The sequence below is a fragment of the Apodemus sylvaticus genome, chromosome 12 (assembly GCF_947179515.1).
Source record: "Apodemus sylvaticus chromosome 12, mApoSyl1.1, whole genome shotgun sequence".
In the NCBI taxonomy this organism is placed as follows: domain Eukaryota; kingdom Metazoa; phylum Chordata; class Mammalia; order Rodentia; family Muridae; genus Apodemus; species Apodemus sylvaticus.
The window spans coordinates 40,553,724-40,565,581 of record NC_067483.1 but is presented as its reverse complement, the minus strand read 5'-3'; positions in this window follow the sequence as shown (position 1 = coordinate 40,565,581).

Below are 11,858 nucleotides of genomic sequence, written 5' to 3'. Positions count from 1 at the left end.
ATTCCTTCCTCATAACCCAGGACCACCTGTGGGGGGGCGGCCACACCCACAGAGGGCTGGCCTATCCCACATCAATCATCCTAGACTTACCCAGAGGCTGACCTGATGGAGGCATTTTCTGAGTTGAGGTTTGTTCCTCTCAGATGATCCTAGCTTGAGTCAGGTTGGCAAAGCCTTCCCAGCCCGGGGAGGGACAATAGATGACATTAACCTCGTGAGCTGCCGGGTGGTGCTATGGTTTGAAAATGAAACATTGCCACAGGTTTGTGTTTTGAACGCTTGGTCCCTGGAGAGTGGGGCTGTGTTTGGAGGCTGTGGGAGCTTCAGGAGAAAGGGACCCGCTGGCTGGGTACTAGGGTGCGCCTTCTGGAGGCTTAGCTGTACCTATGTGAGAGTCTGACCCAAGTCTCTTTTTCTTATTTCATCAAAACCAGCAAGAGTTACCCCAGGTCCATCTAAAGGTCTGAGGATGGGCAGTTAGCTGCAACTGGGCTCAGTAAGGTCCAGAAAGAATGATTCTCAGAAACCCTACTTTCTTCTCTTGCCTAGTCTCTCTGTTGGAACCTGTAGTGCAGCAACAGTTAAACAACTAACTAAGTAACTAACTAACCTAACTAGCTAACTAACATAACTAACTAATATAACTAGCATAACTAACATAACTAACTCACATAACTAACTGATGAAAATCCCCTTTAAATGAGGATCCAAGAAGGCAATGGCAGTGACTTGGAAAGGAATGAAGTTTTGAGTCAGGCAGGATGTAGTGCAGTAGGGAGCGTGCTTGGTACACACAGGCCTGGGATTCCCATCACTGGGAGATAATTGCCACACAGCCTCTGTATGTGTTAGGGCCTTAAAAATGTCTGCCTTGTGTGTTCTGACACTGAGTGGATGGAGGATTCTGTCTTAACCTGTGGAGAGACTTGGGAAACTGGTTTTACTCAGAGTGTTAGTGGTAGTTCTTGGAAAAGCAACATAGATCATATATCTGTCTTCTGTGGGTAGGGGGAAAGAATAAAAGAATTGGAGACCAAAGGATCTAGGCGCTGACTACACAGTGCTCCACGGTAGAGGGCAGTATCCTGGAACCAGTGTACCGGCTCTGCTAAAGACCCATGCACAGGCCTTCACTCTGATCATTGACACTGTGCCGAGGCCTCCTACTGATCTCTAGTTCCATCCAATCAGCGAGTGACTCTATAGCGTCTCATTTGGAATGGACACGATGACCTCAGAATCTTCACTTAGCACTGAACTCCCAAGAGGAAGGGTCATTTAAGCAGCTGGAAATGGAAGGAGATGGCCACATACCTGATTGAGGGGCACAGACCAAAGCAGCCCCAATTCCAGATCTCACACTTGATGTTAAAAATGCCTGCCTCGCAGAACACTCATGTTTATTTCAGTAGAATCCTACACTTCCTTGACAAAAATCTTCTTCAATAAGATCGGTGTTTCAGACGCGCCGTGCTTCTCTGGGGGTTTGTAAGCCCCTAGGAGCTCAGAGTTGAGCAGCATAGTTTTAGGGCATGCACCCCAGCAGGACAGTCAGTCATGCGCTGCGCTCTCCCAACTCAAGATGGCCAGGAGCAGAGGGGAATGAGAACCACAAGCCAGCTCCTCGTGTCGGCTGCCGCAGCATCGTGAGGGCCATCGCTGCTTCTTCCATAACTTTCCTGATGGGAACTCTGCCAGATGGCTCAGAGCCAGGCTGCCTGGTAAGCTTTGAGAAGAAATACATTCCATTCCCAGTCCCCAAGAGGCTACATTTCTAAGGGAATTTGCAAGAATAGAAATTGTTTTGATCTTCGATCAAGATACAGATAGATTCCCCTCCTCGCCCACCTCCCACCTCTTAAGATTGTCAACCCACTTTGGGAAATGCATCCTTGTGGGAGAACTTGCTTTCTACCACGCCCCTGACAGTAGCTAGCGGCAAACTTCACCACCCTGAGACATTTCGGTCTGGCCTCTTATGTTTCCTTTGGCCCCGCTCTTTCTCCTGATCCTCTGCTTCAAGAGGGAACTTGACAGTGCCGTCTAGGGTCCAAATGACCTCTCTAGAGAATAGCAACAGGGAAGACAGGGATTTAAAGAATTGTTGTGTTTAGTGTGTGTGTGTGTGTGTGTGTGTGTGTGTGTGTGTAGTGTGCGTGTGCTATGGTCCATGTATGAAGGTCAGGGGACAAGTTGCAGAAGTCGGCTGTATTTTTCCACCACGTGCGTCCTGGGCATCAAACTTGGGTCATCAGCCTTGGTAGCCGAGGAAATTCTCCAGCCTGAATGGATACTTTAAAAGTCCAGGCTAGGTTCTCTACACATAATTTCACTTGATGACTTGTAAAACCCTGCAACGCAACTGCCATTTAATTTTTTCATTTTATTTCATGTGTGTACATGTTTTGCCTACGAATATGTCTTTATGACACATGCATGCAGTACCCCTGGAGGCTGGAAGGCAGTGTTGGGACCCCCCAGACCTGGAGTTACAGATGGTTGCAGCTGTAATGTTGGTGCTGGGAATCGAACCCTGGACCTCTGCAAGAGCAGCCATGCTCTTAACTGCTGAGCCATCTCTCTAGCCTGGACACAGTTACCTGTGTAACACAGACCATAGACTGCAGTTTAAGAAGTGAACTGGGATTTAAACACAAGCCCAACATCCAGCTGAGTATAAACTGACAACTGACTTTATGAATGAATGAAGAAAGCGGAAGTGAGACTCAGGGTCCTATGAGCACAGTGCCTGCTGGGAGCCATTGCTGTCCCTGATTCGCCTCTGGGAAGGCCTGAAATTTTCCTCCGGCTCTTCCAGGCACTTCCGGTCCTTCTCCATCCCTGTTTCTCTTGCTGTTGAGTTTCTGGTCTCATCAGTAGTTGGAAAAGGCTTGATAACCCACTGTAACCCACGATGACCTACCATGACCTACGCATGCCCAGAGGGCTCAGCACTGCTGGTTTGGGACTGCCTGTCAGAAAACTCTTATCAGAGTACTGAAACTCCACAAGACTTGCTCAGGCGGTGGTGAGGCTCCGCCCCTTGCCTTTGGAGGAGTCACTCAACCGCTGAGGTGCTAGCATCTCCATTAACCCTCCACCCAGACCTAAAGGACACAGGGAAAAGGCCTTCTCCCCTATCCTTTCTTTCTCTGCACCCTTGCCTAAGTCTTCATTGAATCTGGACCAGGCTTATACTGTCATTTCTGAGGAACAGTCCCTGCCCACCCTGCCTAGGACACTGCAGACTCCGAGGAAAGGTCCCACGCCTTGCAATGGCAGCTGCCAGACACCCCATCCCTCCTCAGCAGGAGGCAAGAGAGCCCAGACACACAGAGGAAGTGGATACTCGGCCAGTGGCTGAGGACAGGAAGGAGCCCTCTCAGCCAGGAAGGCCTAGTGTCCCCAGCCGTGTGGGTTTGTCGGGGAGGAAAGCCAACAGCACTGATTAGTGACATTTGCTGTGATCAAAGGCTGTCATTTAGAGGAAATAAAACCAAATAAAGCATTATAGGGTAGTGCCTCACCCTGTCACTGCGCTCAGTGACCCGTATGTGAGAACCGGCTGGGGACCTGACCTGTGTATGTCCTAAGAGGGGTGGGCATGCCACCAGGAATGTTTTTAAGTAAATGGAAGCAGTGATCGGAGGTCACGTGACCATTGAAGCGTCAGTGTCCTTTGCTCTGCAAGACCTGGTTCTAATTAACTTAGCAGGAGGGATGGGACAGCACTGGCCATTGCAGGCAAGAGAATATCTGGCTTTTGCCTCCTTGCCTCCCTTCCTCTCGGTCCCCTCCTTCCTTAACCCTGTCCCCACTTCCTGTTCTGACAGTAACTTGACACAAGCTATGTGTGGTCACCTGAGAAGAAAGAGCCTCATCTGAGACAATGCTTCCATTGGACTGGCCCGTAGCGTCTCTTTAGGGGCATTCATTTTACTGATTACTGACTGGTTTTGGAGTGTCCAGCTCGCTGTGGGCAGAGCCACTCTTGGGCAGGTGGGACTGAGTTGTACAAGTGAAAGCAGGCAGAGCCAGTCACAAGGAGCAAGCCAGTAGACAGTACTCTTCCATGGCCTCGGCTTCAGTTCCTGTTTGAGTTCCTGCCCTGCCTTCCCTCAGCAACTGGCTACAAGCTGAAAGATGAAGTAAACCCTCCTTTCTTCCCCAAGTTGCTTTTGGTCATGGTGTATAAGGAGAATTTCTTGGCCCGCCAGTTCCCAACTAACAACACGGAGACTTTCATTTATTTATAATAACTCAGGAGTATAATTTATCATACTCCTTCCCTGGTAGCTTTTATAACTTATTAACTCGTTTTTTCTAGTCTGAGGTCTGCCACATGGCCTGTTTCCTCCCAGCCTCTAGTACTCATCCGAGTCTCTCTGGTGAATCTTCCTGTGCCTCACTCTTTCACAGAGCGACTATCTCTGCCTAGTCTCTCCTTCTGTGCTATAGGCCATCATTTTTTTTTTTAATTAAGCCAATCAGAAGGTTCAGGATGGAATGTTTACAAAATACCCAGACAGGAAATGATCCAATAAAAAAAACAATGCTAACATCCATTCTGGTCTGTATTCAACTCTGTCCGGGTAGAAATCAACATTTGAATAATACAAAGACAATCGCGACACAGTGCACAATTAATAATGTCCCAACAATGGTGTTTATCACAGCAACTGTAAGTGAGCCAGGGGCAGTTCCCTTCTTTATGTCTGCTTTCCTCTCTTTGTAAATTGAAAGTCACTGAAACCTCGGAGCAGTGCTTGGCAGGCGACCCTCCCGCCTTCACTCTCCCCCTTCTGACACTTGTGGAGGTGTGAGCCTGTGTGTGTGTGCCTTTAGGCGTGTGGAGGAGGGTGGCGGGTGCGATCAGTTTGAGGGGGTCGTTCGACTTCCACACCCTCAGGGACTCTTGTGTGAGCACAGCGATTACGGCAGACAGTATTTCCCCCGAAGTCACCAGGAGCCTGGAGCGAGGTAGGCTTGGCATCCATCGGCAAGAAGTCAATTTAAGAATCAAGTAATAGGGCTGGAAAGACGGCTTAGCAATGAAGAGAACTGGCTGCTCTTCCAGAGGACACGGGTTCCATTCCCAGCACCCACACAACAGTTCACAAGTCCCCCATTGTCTTTTGCCTTCTGCGGATGCTGCATGCGTGTGGTGCACAGACATACATACAGGCAAAACATCCATACACAAAAAATAAAAGTTAAACAGTACAGGAAATAGCGAGAAGCAGAAAATGTAGATTTAGTCAGTGAGGCCTCTTTTGGGAGAGGATCGGAAAACGTAAGTGCGGTGCCCCCCTCCCCAGGCCCATCTCAAGTTTCGACAGGAGGGTTAGCTCTAAGCTAGAGCAGGAAGTGTGCAGAGCTAAGGAGCGCTGGTCACGGAGCCTTCCTGCTCAGAGCTGCCGATGCATCATTGTCTCGCTCTCCTACAAGACCGTCTGACAAGTTGTCAGCACTGTGTGAAGTCTCCTTCTGGAAGACAAGCTCCCCTCTGGCTGGTGCCAGGCTTCTGCCTGCTCTGCCAGCTCAAAGCAACTGTGAGTGCTCCCCTTTCCTTACTGCTCCCGAGGGCACAGGCTTTCCTGAACCCAGGGGTAGAGCCATATGACAGCCCCCTGGCTAGCATAGAGAAAGTGTGAAGGAGTCCATGCTGGGGCTCCCGTGCTCTCGGCTGGCACCACCACAGGCTGTCAGAGCCCCGCTCTTCCCATTTCTCGTGGTGTATTGGGTTCAATAGTCTCCTAGCCAAAGGGAGAGGCACTCTGCTTCTTTTAATTAGGTTAACATTGTAGTGTAATTAATCTGTGCTGTCTGTGTGGGCGTGAGGATATGCCTGAAGACACGCACTTGCACAGGCCGGGAGGAGGCTGGTCCTGCTCTATCACTTTCCACGGTATTCTGAGCCTCTCCATGAACAAGAGGCTCGTCTTCCCCTGCTGGACTTGCTGGCCAGTGAGTTCCTGGGATCCGCCCATCTCTGCTCACTAGTGCTGGAGTTATAGACATACACAGCCATGTTTGGCCTTTTTACATGGGTGTTGGGGATTTAAACTCAAGTTTTTTGAGCACAGCAGACACTCTTGTCCTCCCATATCCCTTCTTTGAAGAATCTTTGTTCCTGTCAGAAAGGTTACAGAGGCAGAGGTAGTGGAGGAGTGGTTGTGTGTTAGGCGCAGTCATGGCTGACGGCAGCTTCTCCTCAGGCCTGGAGAAATGCAAGGAGACACAAGGGAATCATCACCTCACCTTGTGGGCATCCAGGTAGAGGAAAACTCTGACAGCCTGTGTGGTAGTGCCGACCTAGGGCCCACAACACAGACTCGCTTCAGCTCTTAGCTTTGTTACCGGGAGGCCATCTTGTAACAAGTCTGGCAGAACAAAGATATTCTAAAGAGATACTTGTGTTTCTCAACCTGACCATCAGACTATTGAAACAATGGACCCCAAAGAAATGGGAATTTCCCCAGGCATCTCACGCTGGGATCAGGAAAGGTCACCAACCAGAGAGGAAACTTGTCTCTGGGAAGAGACAGTTTGTCAGACCACCTTACAGGGTGAAGCCCAGACAATGAAGGGTCAATGGCGGCTTTGACTGCATCTTGACGAGGACTGCTCTGTGTGCATGTCCTTGACCCTCTACTTAAGCTTTGATCTCATTCTAGGAGAATGAGAAACTTCTTTGTGAGGTTTGCTGGATCCCTTTGACCCTGTCCTCGATACGGCCACCTTGAGAAAATCTTTTTTTCTGCTTTCTGCTATTCATTTGCCGTTTTTTATATTGGCTTACTGAGGATGGATGTCAAGTGCGTGTGGACTCAGAACACAGGGTGTGGCCCCCAAGTTCGATAATGATCTGATTTTGGTCATCTGTGTTCAGGAACGCCTGTGGCCTTGGTTGTATCAGGCAAGCCGGTGGCCAGGAACCTGTCATCCTCCTGCACCTAGAGGGCAGGCATGGATGAGAGGGCTGATAGCTTCGGCTCCTTGGTCATCAGAGAAAATTAACTACCTTTCCTAGATGTACTCAAGACTGCACCGTAGTGTTTTGTTTACTGGGCTATCTGGGATCTTTAAGAAGCTCAGGGAAGTTAGCGGACAAGGCCTGGATACCAGTTCCCAAATGCCAAGAGCAGCAACACTCCAGTACCCCTTTCTCCATGATGCACATATACCCCTTCCAGGCTCTGGCTCCTCTCCTGGCTGTCTCCTCTCCAGAGAACACCTGAAGGACAGCAGGACCCTTTAAGTGTGGGAGGAGGCACCAGGGGAACCCAGTACACTATTTAGTTAAAAGCATATCTTGCCTGCACACTACATTTCGGCCACTGTTCCTGGGGCCTCCCACTCCCGCTGGCTGCTTTTTAACTTTTTTCCTGTTGCCTCTGAAGCCTGGTCTTATTTTCTCTGTGTTTGAGCTTGAAGAAAGGCTTATGAAGAAGGGTGTAGGAGAGGCTCAGGGTGAACAGGAACTCACTGTGTTTACTAACCAGCCCAGGCCACCTGACACAGGCAAATCTGGATCCCTCTGACATATTTGCTCACGGAAGAGGGGCTGTTGCGTGTGGAAGCTGTGCTCCCCAGTCCCGCAGCCTGGGACACATCAGTGTATGTTTGGCTAGCATATGCCTGGGCGGTCTGGCAACAACACTGGCCCAGGAGGCTGAATTCAACCATATGTAGTGGAACATGGCTGCAATATGCTTTCTCGGCAATGGTCCGGAAGCTGCTTCAACCCTTCTCATAGTAGAGGCATGGGCTAGCTGGCAGCCATGCACACTGGGGGCTGTGTTTTGCAAAGATATGTGTGCACGCTTATTGAGGTGAAATTCACACTTACACAATTAGCCTTTTAAAGTGCACAGTTTGGTGGCCTTGGGGACATTAACAACATTGTGCGGCTACCAGCTTTCTCCGATTTTAAGATTTTTGTCACCTCAGAGAACACACTGTACCCAGCTAACAGTCCCTCCCATTTCTCTCCCCCTCTCATTGCTTAGCAACCACTAATCTGTTTTGTTTCTATGAATTTGCCTATTCTGAATATTTTAAATATAAGCAGCACACAGTGTCCAGCTCCTTTTGTTTGGCATGCTGTCTTCAAGGTCTCTGAGTCACAGGGTCTGCCCTTTCATCTTTCCATTTGTTGCTTGTTTATTGAGATAAGGTCTCACTCTGTAGCCTAGCCTGGCCTTAAACTCATAGTGATGCTCCTGCCTCGGCCTCCTAAGTGTTGGAATTACAGATTACAGAGACAGATCTTGACCGGCTATTTCTTTTCCTTTTAATTAAAAAAAAAGTATCTTAATTTTAAGTATGTGTGTGTGCATGTATGTGTGTGTGTGTCAGACAGACAGACATAGAAACACACACACACACACACACACACACAGAGAAAGAGACAGAGAGAGAGAGAGAGAGAGACAGAGACAGAGACAGAGACAGAGACAGAGAGAATGGATGCAGGTTCCCAGCAAGGCTGTGGACACCCTGGAGCTGGTTAGCCACCTGAAGTGGGTGCTCAGAACTTGTCTTATCTGAAAGAGCAAACAGTAGCTTACTTGCTGAGCCATCCCTCCGGCCCCTTCCTTTCTGTTTGTGGTTGAATAATATTCCCTGTATCTCTAGGTAACACTTGCTCATTCATTTGTGAATTGATATTCTGGTTGGTTCCACCTTTTGGCTCTTGTGAATTGTGTGTTATAAATGTGTGTGAACAGGTATTTGTTTAGGTCTCTGTTTCTGATTCTTTGCTGTATATTCACCCTTGGAGTGGAATTGCTGGGTCATTGGTCATTCTGTTTACTCTGTGAGGAATCCATACTTCCTTCAGTCCTCAGAGTATAGGACAGAGCTGTTTAGTAAATTAACAATTGTTGTCACTGCTATCTTCAGAAGCAGAAACAGGCATAGCATGTACAATGATTACATTAAGAATATTCTAAATAACCAATCAGAATGAGACAAGGGCTTCCAATTCGTAGCGACAGAACCAGAACCAAGTGGCAGAGTGGACTTCAGCTCCAGGTCCATGCAGCCAGGCTTCTTGGCACTCCGTCCTCCCTCAGCTTCCCCTAGTCAGAATCCCCCAGGGACTCCTGGAGAGAAGCTGAGCTGCACCTTCCACGGAACCTTCTGGAAGGTCCATCAACCCGTTAGAACCTTAAGATTGCCCAGAGGTTGGGACTATAATGAATGTGGGGCTATTGATCTCTTACCAGCCATTCCTCTTCTTCCTTGGTGTTTGATCTAACAGCCTCGAGATTGTCAGGTGGAACCCTTTTACATTTTGCACCTTGCTGTCATCCTCCAGCTCTAACAGCTAAGGTGTCATCAGAGAGCAGCTGAAGCCACAGCTTTGCTGTAACCTGCCTGTCAGGTGCTGTCACCAATGTATTTGAAAAGGGTCTTCTTGGTTTATGACTTTGCTATGTCTCTAGAAAAGCTTCGTGCAATTGGCAATTCATTGGAACGTGAAATTTGAGGAAACCTAAGACTGTGTTCTGAGGATATCTACAGAACAAACTATCTCTTACCCTTGTTGACATGAGAATTTTACCTTTTTTTCTTTCAACAGATCTAGCCCATGTGACTCAAGGAAAGAGACAGGATACCTGAGGAGAGAGCCTTTTCACCAGGTCTTCCTCTGGTTGCTTGCCTTTCTCTAAGGGCTTCACTGTGGTGGCCTGGACACCAGGCGAATATCACTGATCACAGCTAACGGCTGGCTGAGCCAGCGTGTCCCGAGAGCAGCCAAGTGTGTGTGTGTGTGTGTGTGTGTGTTGGGGGGGCAGGATCCAGAGGCTGTCCTCTTCAGGAAGATCTGACAGCTTCACTCTTCTCGTCTGGGAGCCTGAGTGAGTGTCTCACACCTGCATCCATGGTGTCACCCAGCCATCTCCTGAGGTAGAGGAGAGGAAGGGGCCACCCAGGCTTTGCCCTGGTTTCAGAGGGCAGGATCTGAGGCCCAGGGAGTTAAGCATACATCACCAGAAAGGCCATTCAAGTTCCTGGCTGCGGCTCTCTGACAGTCCCATCCTCTTCCTCCTTCCTGCTCTATCCTTCCACAGAAAAACAAAGAAAGAAAGGTGGCTAACTCGGTGTGGAGAACTAGATGCTGCTTTGAGGTTTGCTTCTGCCTCTGGGGAAGACTGGGTGGAATTTCTAATCTTGGAGTGGATCTAGCTAACTCCAGCCAGGAGAGAGGAGCCATCCTGACAGGAGGGGGAGGGGAAGGGGCAGTGGAGGACAGGCTGACTGCGGCCACTTGGAACTACCTGGTTTGTGGCTATAACCATCACAGCAGCGTCTGCCCACCTGTCCTTCCACCCCGTCCCCATCTTGTTAAAATCCTCTGCTTTGACAGCTTCAAACAAGCAGCAGACACCCTGAATTTTATGCCTCTGAAAATGTCATGAGGAGTTGGTAGCTTTGCTTTGACTTATTTTTCTCCAAAGATAAGGACTGGGAAGACTTCAGGGGCAGACCCAGCCTGGGAAACCCCAACCCCACCTCCAGCACCCAACGCAGGCCTTGGCCCTTTTCTGCCACCTCCTCCTGTTCCTAAAGTCACATGAGTTGGCATGGGGGTCAGGTGAAAGGCGCTGGCACTGAAAGGGGTGAAGAATATCCCTTACCTTGGAATGGACAGGCAGAGCGATTGGCAGGGCATCTGGGAGGTGGGCCAAGTTCTAGTTCTCCCCCTAAATGGAGGCTCCAGGAGGTCTGATGCTTTCCTGGCACTGTTTGTATCTGTGCATCCCACCACCATAAGCCTGCAGCTATACCTCCCAGTCAGAACATTTAAAGACAAGCGACCTGGCTTTGCAGATGGGAGTCAGACCCGGTGGCGAGCATCGGCAGTCAGAGCGCACAGGAGGCAGGGACAGAGGCTAACAAGTTCAAGGCCAGGCTGAGAACTACATCCAATACCTGTCTCAAAATAAAAAAAAGCAGAATGCTTGGGTCCAGTCTCACCTCTTCTGCTTGTTTGTCATGTGATCACAGGATAGTTGACCCTGGTTACCAGTTTCCACATCTTTCTAAGGTGGAGCCAACAAGACCATCAGGGTTGTTGTGAGCACAGAGGGAAAACTTGGATTTTGTCTCTGCCTTGAGAAGGGTAAAGCTGGGTTCACATGGAAACTATTGCTTTCCAGCTGAGGGAAAGTCAATGGCCGAGCTCCGGGCTCCGGAGAGGTGGTGGAAGTTGCCTAAGGCTTCCCAAACAAATGACTATAAACAGAGAAACTAAACAACAGGGATCTAGTTTATTCAGGTCTAGAAGCCAGATGTCTGAAATCAAGTTACCGATAGGGAGGTTGGCTGTAAGGCTCCAGGGAGAATCTTGCCTTGCATCCTCTTAGCTTGGAGGGGCTCCCAGCGCTCTTTGGTCTCTCTTGGCTTCAGTTTAACTTGATTACATCTGAGAAGATCCAGTTTCCAAGTAAATTCAAGGACTTCTGCATCTCTTTGTGGGGTACACAATTCAGAAAACGCAGGCCCAGAGCCACTTCAACCATTTTATCATTGAGTATACTGGCTTCTCAGCTGGGAGGAAAATTTGGTAGAAGAGTAAACTCCCTCACTAGATTTATAAGGTAAAAGGTTACTATGAAATTGTTGCCATCCTTATTTCTCAGGGAAACTGAGGCTGGGAAAGATATTCAGGTTACACAATTATATGCTAGTGTGGTTTCTTGGAGTATGAGAGCTGACAGTGTTCGGTGGTACATCCCAAGTCTCAAATTCAACACAGTCCATAAGGTACGTCAGGGACCAGGTTAATCCCTGGCCCCCAAGGGAACTGAAGAAGGACAGATCAACTGTAGTTGAAAGTAGAAGCC